Source organism: Panthera leo, chromosome A1 (genome assembly GCF_018350215.1).
Source record: "Panthera leo isolate Ple1 chromosome A1, P.leo_Ple1_pat1.1, whole genome shotgun sequence".
Classification (NCBI taxonomy): domain Eukaryota; kingdom Metazoa; phylum Chordata; class Mammalia; order Carnivora; family Felidae; genus Panthera; species Panthera leo.
Window position 1 is genome coordinate 76,194,873 of NC_056679.1, and position 17,042 is coordinate 76,211,914.

The 17,042-nt window shown below is 43.7% G+C and overlaps 1 long non-coding RNA gene across 1 annotated transcript; it reads right to left on the reverse strand.

Annotated features, from left to right (window-relative positions):
* Positions 1–14,174: 14,174 nt before the first annotated feature.
* On the reverse strand, positions 14,175–16,816 carry LOC122199570. The gene is made up of 3 exons (XR_006193565.1): positions 16,615–16,816; positions 15,481–15,516; positions 14,175–14,495 (listed from the first exon to the last, which is right to left on the reverse strand). It is a non-coding gene; the product is annotated as an uncharacterized LOC122199570 (long non-coding RNA).
* Between the last annotated feature and the right edge of the window lie 226 nt (positions 16,817–17,042).

The window sequence follows — 17,042 nt, forward strand, 5'->3', positions numbered from 1 at the left end:
AGTGAAGCGTCTGCCACCTAAGACTTCCTGATACGTTTTCCTGCATGTCACCATGTCTCTTCAATGAACAAAAACCCATGAGATTTTCTTTATCCAATTCCTGGATGTCTACAAAACTGGGCCGGGCTTGGGGGGAAGCCTTTACATCGTCCTGTCCCACAGACTGAAGTACAAGTTTTATCTTGAACTAAATTCCGCTCCGCCTTACTCCGAACGTTTTAAACAAATGTGCGAGGTTTATCCATGAATCCTCAACTGAAAACGTAAGGCAGAGTAATAATCAGTTCTCAGCAACCAACTCCTGAAACCGCTGTAGAGTTTATTTGTGTTGCTCTTATCCTGCTTACGTGGGATTGAATGTGTCAGCCCCTGCTTGCCTTCTAACCCAGAATGCTGAATAGCAGTTTCTGCTACAGTCAAATCAGCTTAGTGTAAAACTACCAACGGCCTCGGAATTGTGCACAACCCAACCTCTTTAGCCGTTAACAAAAATTGTCTTTCAAATAATCAGAGCCATGGACCAAGATAACACATTTGACTGTTTAGCAGAGAAGCAGCTGTCACAAGGAAGACTCAGGCTAGTCGGTAACACATGCTTTTCCTAACGGACACAACCTTCGTTAGAGAGGAATGAGTCGGGTGGGTGTAATTACCCACTTAGCTCCAACTCCCTTACAAAAATCACACATTATGGTTGAAATACAGACTCAGCTTGTGCAACTAAATATAGTCCACATTTTCTGTGATCAGCCAAGATATCATATTCTCAAGTGATCAGAAGTATTGGCAAACAAAGGATTTCATGGACTGGACACTTCTGTCCATTTCTGGCCCCAGAAATAGAATTTTCTAGAAAGTACTGTCCAAATTGGTAAACACAATCAATTTTATTACAGGGGTTAGTTTTTTTGCCTGTAACAACACTAAAACAACTTTGATGGTGCTTCGAAAAGTGCAATAAACAAGTAATGGATTCATAAACACAAATCTTTTCTAATACCCTTTTTTATTATTTAGCAAGCACCCTTATGTTTTCTTCAAATCAATTTTCCTTCAAATATTTCAAAGAAAAAAAAAATCCTTCAAACCAGAAAGCAACTCAGATGCTTTTGTTTCAAATAAGCTTGGCCACCAGGGAACTGTTACTTTATAGAGGGCTGTGGTCAAATAGAAATTCAAATGACCACACGACGCATTTCACGAGAGTCCGTAACAGTCAGATACACACGACCTTCCAAAGTTAGTTTATTTTGGATTATAGTGTGATTCCCCAAAGATCTGGATATTTAACAAGGACTTGCTACTGACTTAAATAACTTCACAAAAGATACTAAGTAGGTTCAGTATGCTACACGCACAAACACAGAGAGGTAAGCGTCATGGCCAACATTCCTATAAATGTGTGATTCATTTTAGCCTGATTAGCAACGGTTTTCAAAATGGCTCCATTAATCCTCACACAACCTCCCCCCACCTCAACCCAGAACCAACAAAACCTTCAGCATATTTAAGCTTGAAACTTGAGAAAATAATCTGGCACTCTATCGGAACCCCAAATGCAGCTGTAGATATCCCTCTGAGACCTTCACGGGGTTGGTAGACACCTCAGTAAGAGAGTTTTATTAGCATTTAATTTATTTAATTTTGAAGGGATTAGACTAGATGTTAGCCTAACTGACTGCCATCCACATTCCACGATCTCCAACCCAACCCCATGACTTCTCCCAAGAAAATGACCATGTATTTTGAGAAAGGCTTTATATAGTCAGCTTGTTTTGTAGCCTCAGGTTTCCTGGGGGTGGGGGGGTGGGGGAGGTTGGAGAATGAACAATTTGAGGTTTCTCAGCTAACTGGTTACTTAAAAAGGAAGCAGTCATAAGCCAAAACCTCAGTGAATCATGTCGACCTGTTTAAAGACAAATCCATGCCTTAAATTCTCATTCCTAGCTGAAAAGAAATTATTATCCTCAATTTATTATGCAAGTTTATGTTCATTGCCATGCATCACGGGGGTTAGGTACTAAATTAGAATACATTGTAAAAAAAAAAAAAAAAAAGCTCTTCAGGTCATAACTAAGCGTTTAAACAGCTTTTCTTGTTTTACTGGCATGGTAAGAAAAGCATTAACCCTTGCAATAAGGCCTTTGGGGTTCAATTTTTGGGGAAGCAAATCTCGCAGAACCCACATGGGCAGTATCTCACACACGAGCACACACACACACACACACACACACACAAACACACTAATCTTCACGAAAAACAGTTTTTACTGATTGCCTCCCATGTACCTGGTATTTTATGGACCCGTATGTAATGGACAACGATGTCTAATTTCCAGAGATTATTTCCAGCCAGAAAATTAATTATGAACCATGAAAGGGGGGAAAAAAATCATCCCTCCAAACAAAGAAAATTACCTGCTGGTTTCATACAAATCAGAGCTGGCATTTGAAGCACAGGATTCTGGCTTTTCTGTGCAGCATCCAGTGAAAGCTGGCATCTGATGACAGTGAGCACGTTGCCAATATCAGCTGCAAGCCAACCCTATCACTAGTCGGGCTGACGGTCCTGAAATAAAACAAAGACCAGATTACTGGCCTTGAAAATATCAAGAGGGAGGAACTGCTACTTAAGAGGCATTTAAATAATCTTCCTATGTTTCTTAACAAGATTACCCCTAAAGGTCCGTGAGAAACCCAACTCCTTCCCGCTCTGGGTTTTGTGCTCTCCTGCCTAGAAAGCTTCGTGTAGACCTATTCTTAGAGCACCTCTCCACCAAGGGTAGGGAGTGGGCCCCCACCAGCCTGGCTTGTCACTCTTAATGAGGATGTTGTCAGCCAGCCGAGACCCACGCTGGGAGACTGGGGTTCAATATGCGTCTCCTCTAAGCCAACAGTCGGAACGCGGCTGTGTTGGTACACTAGGGGCCACATGCACGTCCTTTTGATTGACCTGGCAGTTTCCTCCCATGAGTATGTGCATCTATCCAGCAAACCTATGAAGCAAAGGAGGGTAATCTTCCCCATTTAGAGTTGGAAGACAATGGGAGTGCAGGAGTCAGGCAATTTGCCTGCAAGCTCTTTCCACTGCTCGTTACTAGATCTCTACCCTGGATCTCGTCTTAGAGCCTTTTACTGCTCAAGTCTGTGAATGGGACCGAGTCACACGATATCCCAACGGCAAAAGTGAGAGGCGATCCTACAATCCAGTCACAGGTACCATCCAGGTGGATGACAAGCACCACTTTAGGGTACAAATGTCATCTGGAAGGCCCCTGGGATAGCACTCCATGGTGGTGCGTACCCACACCCCAGACCGTCTCCGTCCCCTTCACCCAGCCAACAGGAGCAGGCAGAGTACAGCTCCCTTCCAGTCTTGGCAACTCTATTAATTAGTGAGATAGATACAGATACAGCTAGATATAGATATATCCTTTTAAATGCCTACCATTCTACTACATGACTTCCCAGAAGGGATTTTCAATAACAGAGAATCGAGGCTGTTCATGTGAATAGGTGCATCGCCTCGAAGTGTCCTCTCCTACGAAAGAATTTAAGAGTTTCCTAACAAGTGCTATGGACCACCGTAAAGATTTGCCTTTAGGATGACACATAACCGTGAACCGTGAACCGTGAACCGTGAACCTCGAACCGCGAACCACGACGAGAGAGTTCGGTTGACTCTACGTGTGCGGCCATGGCCCAGTCAGTCTGTTGTTGAAAAGACCCCCAAAAGGAGAGGACATAGATTCTAAAAAGTGCAGAAACGTAGATGCACACTGCTGTGGGATATTGAATTTCTACGTTTAATGTTAATCCTCAATTGCTCAGAAACATTGTTTGTCTTTAATTATTATAATATTCTCATTCAATTAAAATATAGGTGTTGTAATTCAGACTTTTAATTAAGCGAATTAGCTTTTGACATTTTCTTGGAAAAAGATGTTCCCAGTGTGGCTTTTCCCCTTTCCTTGCAATTAAACATTCCTGAGCACTATTTAAATGCTTTGGGAAGGAAAATGCAATTTATAGCAATATGCCAACTTTTTCAGACGCTGACGAGGCCGCGGCCAAGCTCGGGCACCGTGCATCCTAGCGAGAGACGGAAACTTGCTTCGAATCCGAATGACCCTTTTACCACGATGGGTGCAAATACCACAACTGTGCCCAGAGCACCACCATTTCTCGATTCTCCAGACAAACGCTGCTGGTAACTCCTAGGACCGTGGTTTCGTTTACTGAAGCAGAGCAGATCCTTGCCAGCCTGAGTATGCCTTCAACTTTGCTTTCCTGTCTCAACTACAAATTTTCTGCTGCCACATTCCTGTTGCTTCTGTTACGTGAAGTTGCCAAAGGAAAAAGGTAACTCTGTGGTGGAACAAAGGCCTCCTGCTATTTGCCTAAAGTGCAGCTGAAGGAGCCTGGTGAACCAAGCGTTAACTGCAGGAGAAATACCACCTCTGCTGTATGTGTTCTAAGTCTCCTGATGTCACCCTGTTCCTAATAATTGGTCGGGGACAGACGAAGCCTGCCGTCAACTGCGGAGAGATCATTAGCAATATCTTCTTACCGCCCCTGTCATTGCAGTGTTTGCTTTATGATGAGGTTAATGAGTCTCTTCCTTCGAGCTCATCAAAAGTAAGCCTTTAGTTTTCGGGGAAAAAATAATAATAATAATAACGGTGCTGTATTTCTGGTGTGGTAAGTACCCACTCTGACATTCCTCTAATTAGGACGTTAGACTTTTGCAACACGTTCTGTCTGTCGCCTGGGTACAAAACCTTCCGCAGAATGAAGTCGGCCCGGGAAGGGGAGGTCTTGAGGAGCACCTCTGCCTCCTTCACTGAAGCACCCTTTCATTTGGGCAACGTGATACCATTCAGGAGCACGGAGACTTGATCTTCTATGACTCATAAAATATTTGCTCCTTCAAAAAGAACGAAGGAAACAAAACGCAAGCCGTCAGTGTATGCATGTATCTGTGGCTATTTGAAATCAAGTCCTTTGATATGCAATCCTGATCCTATCAGCAGGGAAAAGAGAAAAACATTTTAAAGAACACTTCTTAAAAAAAACACACACACACAAAGGTTCCACTTCATTTCATCAAACCTGAAAAATTCTAGAAGGGCATCTACTTATTCATCTTTGAAGTCACCTGCCCAAACAGTCTTAGCTGTGTATCTGTGTACCTGTTTGCTTTTTGTAATAAAACAATCCGAGCCTTACGAGGCTGTCAACTCTGCAGAGTAAGATCAGCTAACTAAAAGCTTTTGCTTTAGTTTTTCAACAATGCAATCGGGAAAAAAAAAAAAAATGGAGAAGGAAGACGAGAACCAGAAATGACCTGGTATTCAGGCAACCTGAATGAATATGGGAAGAGAAAAGTATACTCTTGCAGCCATTGAGTAATGTCTGCGATCGTATCAATGTTCATAAATTAAGCAGGTCAGAACTGGTCAGTGATGGGCTGGCAAATTGGAGCGGCTGAAAAGAAATTGATGAAAAAAAGCAAATACCGTCCACTCATGTTTCTCGGTGGGTGGATTTTCCCACCCACGGGCCAGCACCACTGTCTGATCTTTTGGCGCTGTCCCGAAACACGGGCCACCTGGGCCTGCTCGGAAACCTCCCGTCGGCTCCCCCACCCCCACCCCGGGCCACACTGGTGACTTCCAGCAACTCAATACGGTGTCCCGTGGCCAGTCACTACAGTGAATCAGACAATGAAGAGAAATCCGTTCTCCTGATTCATCATCAAGGACGTGGCTCCCCAGTGTTGAGGTACGACACTTCTTTTTACAAATGCTATTTTTGGCGTATTTTGTGTCGAGCACTTTGCCAGAAACATATGTACGTATCAGCTCACTGAATCCTTGCAACACTATAGAGAAGAAACCATTATAATTTTCATTGAAAGGTGAAGACAGAAATTTCAAATGATTAAGGTCACATACATGGTGAATGAGAGAGGTAGGACTGGACCCATGCGCTCAAAGCGCTTTTGAGGAGGACGTCTACAGCTTTGGTCCATCCAGAAAGTCTTTATCCTTCCTTCCGGTGCTCCTACTTCCCTTGGGGAAACTGCCTCTTCCACCTTCTTTGTGGTAGAGCCAAGGGTCCCAGAGGTGGCTCGGGACCCAGGCTAGACCATTCAGATTCTCCTGGGCATTTGAATGTTGAGCAAAGACCCCAGGGCAAGAAGGGAGCTGGAACTTAGCCATCAAGTGGCTGAAAATCAGAGTCAAAGAGCCTTTGCAGGGAGATCAACAAATTGCTGTGGTCGTTATCTTCCCGTGGCTGCTCGGTCAGCTCTTCCTTCAATTCCAGGAGCCACTCAAGACCTTCCCATTAAGACCTCTTTGGCGTGTCATTCAGAGTTGGTTTCTGGTGCTTGCAAGCAAAGGCTACCTCCCAGGGGCTCTATCATAATGATGGTAAATAAGGAAGACATGGTCCAGCTCCTCAAGGTATTCAGAATTTACCCGGAGAGATTCATACATGCTCTCTCAGGAGTATGAAAATACATCATCTGAGCTTATATGAATAAACGACTCATTTTGTTCAACTTCAGACAAAGTTCACAGAGAAACTTCAGTGGTTAACCGAGAGCAATCATTTTGTCCTTAATACGTGAGGATCCCCTGACTAAAATGTCACACCCCTTTGGAGCGGCGACCAAACTTGTTCATTGACTCATTTCCACTTTCATTCTTTCAACATTCTGTTACTGAGCAAGTCTTGTGTTCTCTTTTACTTAAGTACTATATCAACAGTGTATTTCAAAAATAAGTAAACCATAAACAAATAAACTGACTTGTTCGTGGCAAAGCACACATGCCTATCAGATACTTCCAGTGATATTTTCCGCAACTGGTAGACTAAGAAGCCATCGTAGCAGAGAAAAGAGACCAGAGTTTATAAGGCAGACACGCCTCAGTTCAGGTGTGGCTCCAATGCCAGCTCTGAGTATATAGACAAGCAATTTAAAATTTCTCTTCTTCGTTTGTAAAAGGAAAATCACAACCCTTGCCTCACACACATGTTGAAGGATTCAGTGAGAAAACCTCTAGGTTAGATGTCTGACACAGGTCTCATGGGCTAAAATCAAGGTGTCATTCAGCAGGACGGACTGAGTTCCTTTCTGGAAGGTCTGAGGAGAATTTATTTTCTTGCCTTTCCCCTCTGTGACAGCTGCCCACCTGCTTTGGTTCAAGGCTCTCTTCTGTCTTTAAGCCAGCGTGGTCAGTCACATCTTTTTTTTTTTTTAAATCTTTTTTTTAATGTTTATTTTTGAGACAGAGAGAGACAAAGCATGAACAGGGGAGGGTCAGAGAGAGAGGGAGACACAGAATCCGAAACAGGCTCCGGGCTCCGAGCTGTCAGCACAGAGCCCGATGCGGCGCTCGAACCCACGGACCATGAGATCATGACCTGGGCTGAAGTCGGACGCTCACCCGACTGAGCCACCCAGGCACCTCTGGTCACATCTTTACATGGCATTGTCCTGACTCTGACTCTCTCTCTCTCTCAAGATCTCTCCTGACTCCCCTATTCCACTTAGAAGAGCCTGTGTGATTACATTGGACCCACCTGGATAATCCAGGATAATCTAGGATAATCTATCCATCTCCGGGTCGGCTGATAGCAACCTTAATTCCATCCGCAATCTTAATTCCCCTTTGCTATGTAACCTGACAGACTCCCACATTCCCCAGCGTGTGACACGAACATCTTTAGGAGCCGTTACTCTGCCTACCGCAATAAAGAAAAGCAAAAACCATAAGCAAGCCAGCCCACACGACAAGAACTGCGCTCACCACTGCCAGGCCACTTATTTAAGAGTTGCCGGTATCCGGAAAGTCGTATTGCACCCATACATGCGCACTCATTCATACAAGGTTTGGCCGCCATACTCCAAATAAATTGTAGATTGTGGAAAGATACTGGCACGTACTGTCTCTGACATTACTTAGCTGGCATCGTATTTCTATTTTGAAAGGCTATGCTTCCCATGCGTGTATATTAAAATTGGGGTCATACAACTTGTCCTGTTTTAAAAATGATTTTGCCTTCATCGCTTTGGCGTAATCCACTTTCCTGCCTTTTAAGAAACCCAGCAAAACTGCAGTTATCGTGCTCCGCCATTCCCTAAAATACACTTGGAAATCAATGAAGTGCCTAATAAATGGCAATAGTTGAGCAGAGATGTTTCCTTAAAATGAGCTTGACAGTTTGCCTGTGTACTGATAAGAAGCGCTCAGGAAATTAATTAACAGAATATTTTCCTAATTAACTCCCAAATTGTAGACTGTAATATGAAACACAGTCAGCCGCATGTGGCCTTCAGAAGACTTTGCTGAACGGGGAGATGACAGATGAAGGGTGTAGATGGGAAAGAGCAGCCATCGGAACCCCTCTTTCATCTTTCCAAATTACACTTAAAAAAATCCTAATGTTACGACGTATAATGAGTAACAGGCTCTTCCCAGAAGAATAAAGTCTGTTCCCCCCAAATTATATTAGGTCCGTGATTAATTTGTCCTTGAAATGAAAATGACTTCGCCACATTCACAGAAAGAGTGGCCCTAAACTTTGGTGAAACCCTCGGTGGGGTTCTTGCCCCGCTGCAACGCTGCACGAGGTGAACAAACACCAAAGTGGTCGAAACATGTTTATCTCGATCTCTGCGGCGGTGTTTTTCTCAACGTTTTTCCAGCCTTGCCTTCTTCATCCAAAGGGACTTCATAGATCCTTTTATTTCCCTTAAGGGCCCCTCGCTATGAAATTGTCCTGCCCCAGGCGGACTGTCCTTCCGTCTGTGTGCTGTACGTATGGCCACACTTTACATAGAAAAAGAGCCAGGTGCCTTCGCTTCAGAACCCCAGAACTGACACTGCCTTGCGGAGAACGCGCCTCCACGTAAGGCACTTGTTACGTGCACTTGTTACGTGCACCCCTACGTACACTTGTTAATTCACCCCACAGATGGTTTCCGGGTGCGTACTAACAAGAGTAAACAAATTTCATCCTCGTCTTCAACGTGGAGCAAGAACACCAGTAAATATACAAGGCATCCTGATACCGATTTTAAGAAGAAAGTGTCAAGAGCGAGAAAACGTGTCTGTGGGCAATGTCTTCCGTAACGAAAACAAAACCAAAACAAAAAAAGTTCGGTGCCTGCACCACTAAATGTCCAAGGAAGCCGTGGATCCTTGAAAGCAGCAGGACAGGCTGAGACTGACGGCGGAGTTCTCCAGGGGTCCCGCTCGCACAGCCTCCCCACCACCTGCGCCTGTGCTGTCCCTGTCACCGGTGGCAGCTGCTCCTCCCGCCTGCCCCCTTGGGGGGCGTAGCAACTTGGAAGACAACACAATTAACTCCTGGGACAGGAGAGATAAATAAGGTTTAACCGTGTGAAGCTGGCCGGATTCCTCTCTTTTTGGTTACAAGTGGTGAAGACATAAAAACAAAATCTGTAATCTATAATTAGTTTTTAAAGCATTTGGGGACTATCGTGTAGAGAGAGTCTGATAAAAAAAAAAAAGACCGTATATTATAAAGACCATATATCATAATGAACAATGATCCCATGTTTTTTTGTTTTTTTTTAAGTGTGATACTTTACAATATAGGCTCTCCTGATAAAATACAGACTCTTGAGAGAAGTAGAAAGAATAAATGACTCAGGGTCCCTTTCTAGTCATAGAAGCAAATTTAGCATTTAGTTGCAAGCCTGGGAGAGTGGAAGTCATGAGGGAAACAGCACGTAGGAGGCAGAGAGAATGGAAGGAACCCCAGAGTCAGAGGAGGGCTCACTGGTGGCATGGCGGGCAAGGGCTGTGGTCCAAGGCTGAAGGCATGAGCCTGGCAGGACACCAGTGGTCACTGGAACACCACAACCACGGCCAGTGGTCAGAGCAACGGCCAAGAATCATGTTTTGGTTTTCCGCAGACTGGCCATGAGGCCACTGATACGTCTTTTCCACCTTTATTACAATAAACGCCTATTAACTGAGACGTCCAGGTGGTATCTGTCTCCCTTGAGCCAGCAAGTGATTTAACTCCACCCCTCTTATCAAGTGGTTACACTTCTAAACAAACGAATCCTGTTTCATTCAATGATTTGACTCAAGATAGGAAAAACGGGTTCTATTTATTTCCACTCTCTTGCTTTTTTTTTTATTTATTTTTTTTAACGTTTATTTATTTTTGAGACAGAGAGAGACAGAGCATGAACGGGGGAGGATCAGAGAGAGAGAGGGAGACACAGAATCCAAAGCAGGCTCCAGGCTCCGAGCTGTCAGCACAGAGCCCGAAGCGGGGCTCGAACTCACAAACCGCGAGATCATGACCCGAGCTGAAGTCGGACGCTTAACTGACTGAGCCACCCAGGCGCCCCTCCACTCTCTTTCTTACAAAGAACTTTTCTCGTTGACATCCTGCCTTCTTTCGGCGTGACCATCCTCTGTGTCTAGGAGGGTGGCCAGCTAGCGAGGGGGTCCAGGGAGCCAGTAAGAGAACCAAGATGAGGTCTAAATGGAAAATCTAGAAATGACGTGATGTGGCTTGAGGATCCTGGAAACAGAGCGAGGATTTATGAAGCCCAGGCTGGGGACCACAACGTGATACAACCGGGCTCAATGTCAGGCACAGAGCAAGATGGAGAAAAGCACTTAGATGTGACCCTAGCTCCCCGCCATGGCGTGAATACTGCCCCTCCCGCTTACCGCTGCAGCAACCCGGACAACTTACTTGACTTGCGTGTGCCTCAGTTTCCTGTTTTGCAATGTGTAGATAAAAGTAGTGCTTATCTCTTGGTGTTATGACGATTGAATTATTAGTAAAGCACTTGGAGCAATGCCTTCTACGTAATAAATACTATGCATAGGTGTTTATTAAACAAAGTGACTACATCAGGTTAGCAAAGAATCTGAGAGAATAATATCTAGGGTGTGATGCCCCCCAGAAAACACTGCTCTGATGAGGAGGCCCTCGGCTAGATCCTTGAGTGGAAAATAGTGGTTAAGGGTCTCTCCCCAGGTCAGACGCGAGAGGAGGTCAAGAAATAAAAAAGAGAAAAATGTTTCTAAATTGAGAGCAAGTTTCTTAGAGGCCACGTGACCACTGTAATTCCCATCATGAAGTGGGAGGTTAATTCGACATGCGTGTTGGCCCCCTCACACCAGTCCCCGCGGGTGAACAGATCCGTGGAACACTGCCCCTGCTGACCCCGTCCCTTCCCAGGGCTCCTGAGAAGAGCCAACCTGCAAAGCTAACGTTCCCACCCCAGCATCAGATTAATAATTTTCTGTAACAGCGATCACTGCCCCGACAGAACCCCCATCAGGGATGGGTGTGTGCAAGGAGGAGAGCTCCCGTCTTGTGGGTCTATTCCTCTGCATTTCTGATAGGTTGAGGCATGGGAAGACCTTCATTCATGCTTTCTCGCTGCTATGACACATAAACCGTGTCCCAGAAAAATGGCACGGGTGGCATTCTTGTCCCACCAGGAACCTGTAGATCATTCAGAGACTCTCCTTGGCCTCAACAGAGAACGGTCTAGAGCTGCTCTGCGATGACGAGCAGACCGACTTTTCTCTCACTGCAGCCATTTTTTCCTCTCCCATAGATTACCTGTTTTACTACATTGCTAGATGAGATAATATGCCCATTCTTTATTCGTATTGAAAATATGTTCCCTATATTCCAGGCACCACGCTAGCTAACGCTTTGCAAGGCAAACACACTCCCTGTCTCTTACAGGCATATATGGAGAGGTGGTTAGTCGGGGTTCTCCAGGGGAGCATAACCAATGTGTTGCAGGTGGACATATGGATGGATGGAGACACAGACAGATCAATACATAAACCCACGCATACACGCTGATTGATCTTAAGGAATGGGCTCATGCGATTGTGGAGGCTGGCAGGTCCAAAATCTCAGGGTAGACCAACAAGGCCGGAGACCCAGGGAACAGGGGATGTTGCATTTTGAGTCTGAAGACAGTCCAGAGGCAAAAAATCCCTGCCTCCTCAGAAGACCTCAGTCTTTTATCTTAAAGCCTTCAACTGATTGAACGAGGCCCACCTATATTATGGAGGATAATGTGCTATACTCAAAATCTGTTGATTTAAATGTTAATCTCATCTGAGATGTACCTTCACAGCAATATCAAGACTAGTGTTTGGCCACATGTCTGAGTATGGTGACACATACTAACACATAAAATCAACCATCACAAGTAACAAGCAGACATTTTCCATTCAGAGTGAAGAAGCCTACGGAAGAAACACACAGCACTGTTCAAACCCAAAAGGGGAAGCCCTGTCCCGGACTCCAGTGGTCACAGGAGGTCTCCCTGAGGCGTAACATCTGATCCAGAGGCGACATTCAGACCTAAGGAATAACATGTGCAAAAGTCCAGAGTGAGAAGTCACATGACACACAGGAAGAGCTGAACGTGGTCCTGATGCATCTCGAACAGTGGGAATCACAACGCAAGTTGCAACACAAGGAGAGGTACCAGTCTAGCTCATGCTGACCACATCAAAGAGTTGGATTTCTTTCCAGAGGCAAGGGGGGTAGTGGGGGCGGGGGGTGGGGGGGGTCATGGAAGGGCTAATGAGAAGAGGCATGACGGGAACTATATTATATTAATGACTCTCATTGTATTGTGGAGAATTGGATTTGGGGTAGCAAGCAGGGAGTCCCTTTAGGAGTAAGTTGAGATAATTAGAATGCGTTGCTATGGTGACCTGTATGTGCGTATTCTCTACGGCAGGGTTCAGCCAGCATTTCTATGAAGGGCCACATAGTAAATATTTTAAGCTCTGTGGACCATATGCGCTCTGTCACCAAAACTCAACTTGGCAGTTGTAGAATAAAAGCAGCCATAGACAATATATAACAAATGGACATGGCTGTGTTCCAATAAAACTTTATTCACAAAAACAGGCAGTGGGCCAGAATTGATCTGCAGGTTTTTGTTTACTGACAGCTGGTCTCGGGGAACCGACAGCCACGGCCGGATTCAAGAATTGTTTAGGAGAGAGAACCGACGTGAAGTGGTGAGCAGTAAAGAGTGAGGGTGGGGAGGGGAGGAAGTATCAAGGGCGCTACGTTTGAGAATGCATCCAAGCAAAGATGTTCAGTTAACCCTTGAACCTGAGAGCCTAGGGCTCAGGAAAGAAGTCTGGACTGAAAGGTTAGAGTTCAAAGTTGTTTGCGTATGCCTGCTCATCAAGCAAATAAACTGTTAGAGGGTCGGGGTGGGAGGGCTAGGGGAGAGCTGGGGAGTGGAAGAAAGCTCAAAAAAATCGCAGATGACTCCCAGCACTCAAGAGATGTACCCTGGAAGAGGAATTCACAAAGGCGACTGAAAAAAGTGCCCAAAGAGGGAAGAAGAAAAACAGAATATGAATATGTAAGAAAGAGAAGGGGGGAGGGAGAGAGAGAGAGAGAGAGAGAGAGAGAGAGAGAGAGAGAGAGAGAGAAAATCAGCTTGCCTGGTGCGGCTGTGAAGATAAGCAAGTTCAGACCCCAAAACATAGGTGGATTTAGTAAGAAGGGGGTGTGTGGTGAGCGTGGGCTCATGGGGTTCCCAGGGGAATCGCGACGAGGCGTCCACTCCAATCCCTCTGCAGAAGACTTCCCCGGACGGTCTCCAGCAGACGGTCACCATCCAGCTGGTCCACTAGTGGTCATCACGTTACATCAGTGACTGCATTTGGGTCTTTTGCTTCCAGTCCGTGAAAATTCTTGACTGTAGTGCCAAGTTGAAGAGACAGTGCGGAGAAACCTTAACCAGACACAATTTTTACTCCAAGCATTATTTTTAGCGTCTCCCATTGAGGCTCTACTCACACGGTGCCAAACTGCCAAATGAAAACGGGAAGGAAAAAAAAGAATCTCACTGCGTTTTTCAGTCATTTGAATACTCGGCCCCAAATGTATTAACTGTATGTGGAACGTGATAGCCCTTGGAAAACAGAAGTTAAGTTGAAAAACGATATCTGATCATTATTACGATTATGAAAGTAGATTATTGTATTTTCAGGTTCCCACACATTTTAAATGCGCGTGCATGCGTGTGTCTGCACACTAGGCTTTATTAGCATGAAATAAACACCAAGAAAAGCTCTTCTGCTTTAATTAATAGGTAGAGACTAAAAATCTGATGAGGCAATTTTATCTTTAAATATCTTTCATTAAGGTGAATCTGTCACAGTTTTTACCAGATGCTATTTTCAGCTTCTCCTGCTTGCTCTCAAGCATCTGGGAGAAACAATATCCTTTCTTTTCACACCTTTCTTGACGCTTGTGGCAGTAGAGGTAGAAACACATCCCAGCAGCGAGAGCAAAAATGTGCAAACCTCTTTTCTTCCTCTGCCCTGACTTACAAAGTAGTGTTCGTTTCACATGGGCTCCGCGAAGACAAGAGCCCAGGTCGTAAACACAGCCAGTGCTGCAGACGTTAATTGGCCTTTGGCCGAGCTTAAGAAGAAAAGAAGAAAAAATACGAGAGTAATTTTAACTCTGGTAGATAAGTTACGTTTTTCATAAGTTCAAAACAACTTTTGAGGTTTTCAAACTTGGAAGTAATTTAAAAAGCATTCACTCCATTTTCTCATCAGTTGCTTTCAGAAAGAAATACATATTTCCCATTAAACTTAAAGCAGCTCATGGGTGATCGTTTTAAACAGCAGATTAAAATGAGTACTTATGAAGCGGAAAAGTCCAGAAAATATCTTCCTATTGATTAAGTGATATTTGGAATTAGACTTATAGGAATGAACGCTAGGCCCTTATGTCTAATTTCTCTAAATAAAGTGGAGTTTGGTACCACACTGCACATAATGACTTTTAAGAGTGCATCATTTTATAGTAACTTAGCTATTGACTTACTTTAAAATATATTACAATTATGAAGTTTCTTCAACATTGTATGTAAGATAGAAATTTCTTCCATTGGTCTCAAAATAAGAGTTTACAACCATTTTAATAAGAAAAATTTGGTGAGAAATGAAGAGCTTGAATTTCATTATGTACGAATCAATTTCTTTCTTTATTAGAATTCCTTCACAAAAGGTATTAGGTAATTACCCTGTTATATTGTAACTCATGCACATTAAATATCTCAGCAACGAAAGTTAATTGAGGGTCCCTCCTCACTGAAAATGTCTCTAAACTGCTTTGTCTTGAGCAATTAAAACAAAAGATATTCTGTAATAAATGCTCGCAGAAAACTGATAACAAAGAAATACTAACCTCATAAATGACGTTACCTGATATATTTAAGGTTTCATTTTAAATATTCCTCGTTTATTTTCCAGACTTGTTTTATATCAAGCATAATGCATAGAGAGAGAGCAAATAAATGTATGAGCCATATTTTATTTTCTTAATATAAAAATCTAAGAGAGAAATAAAAATTACTAAGTACATTTCCAACAGTTTGATTTTACGATGTATTACTTACCTCTTTTTTTCTTTTCCATATGAGTTTATTCTAAACCTGTGCAAATAATCAACAATATAAAAATGACTTTTTCTAACATACCAACAGTTTTATCATATTTTCTTAACTTTTTTGTTATTTGACAGTGGGAATGTCTACTTAATTTGTTAGTTTTTCCCTTAAATTTTGTTAACTTTTTTAAAGTAACCCAAGTTAAAATGTGTAGTGATTTGGCCTTTTATTTAGAAAAAAAAACAAAATATGGTTGCATGTACGTTGTACGTTCATGTTTCATAAGAGGATGCATACATTGTTGGGAACAAGTGTAGCATTAAATGTCTCTTGGGAGCAGGAAGGAGACTTCAGCTAATATTATGCCTTTGGAATTTTTTTTAAATAATATATCCCCCCTTTGCTTATTATAAACACCAGTAGATATGATTGCAGGGGGCAAAAAGCAATTGTGAAAAGAAAAATCACAACGAAATAATCCTAAATTTTCACCCATAAGATTAATTTAAAGCCAGGGACGCTTGGGTGACTCAGTCGTTTAAGCATCTGACTCTTTTGGCTCGGGTCAGGATCTCAGGGTTGGTGAGTTCGAGCCCCACATAGGGCTTGTGCCGACATCTCAGAGCCTGCTTGGGATTCTCTCTCTCTCGCCCTCCCCTCTCTCTGCCCTTCCCTGCGCTCTCTCTCTCTCTCTCTCAAAATAAATAAATAAACGTTAGAAACAATATATTAACTTAAAGCTGAACACCAGTGGAAATAAAAAAAAATGGAAAAGATCTTTAAGGGCTCCAACCCAAATTTCAAAGGAGTCACAGAAATAGCCAAAACATTAAGGGGGGGGGGGCAGGTAGGAAGTGGAGGGGACAGGCAGGCAACCTTGCCTAGACTGTCACATGAAAGGTTAAAATACAATGCAAAGTTCTTTCACATATTTCTAGATTCATATTTTAATATTATTAATCAAGTCACTTCCCCCCGCCCCGCCCTTCCCTTCATCCGAAACCGAATCTCACCCAAATCCTGACGAGGCAAGAAACGCCTGAGTCTAACAAGAGAATAAAAATAAGTTCTTATCGACAAAAAGGAAACCAGCAGTCAGTGGGACACCGCCGCTCACACAGAGACATTTTGCCCTTGATTTACATTCGTTACGTTTGCAGAGCGTAGGTCTTCAAGCACCTTTGATGCCCAGGCTGATTTATGAAGATGTGGCACGTTCCTCGATGGAACCTCAGGCACTTTCTTTTTTCTTTTTCTTTTTGTTTTTTACTTAATCCACCAGGGCCAGGAAGTGGAATCTTGATTGGAAGGCTCTGTCAGAGCCGGTTTGAGTGATGGTTGCACTTTTCATGAGCATCATCCATAACCACCACCACCCCCACCCCCACCCCCCATTGGCTGCAGTGATTCATTGTCACAGCCACACGCACACCTTGTCCTGGGCTCAGGGAAGAGCCCATCTCACAAAGAGAAGGCGCGTCTGCATCCAATACCGGAGCCGTTTGCAAGCCGCGCTTGATATATAGGCCCATGTTCACAAATTATCTGCTCAGAGCCTTCCTAAGCAGCAC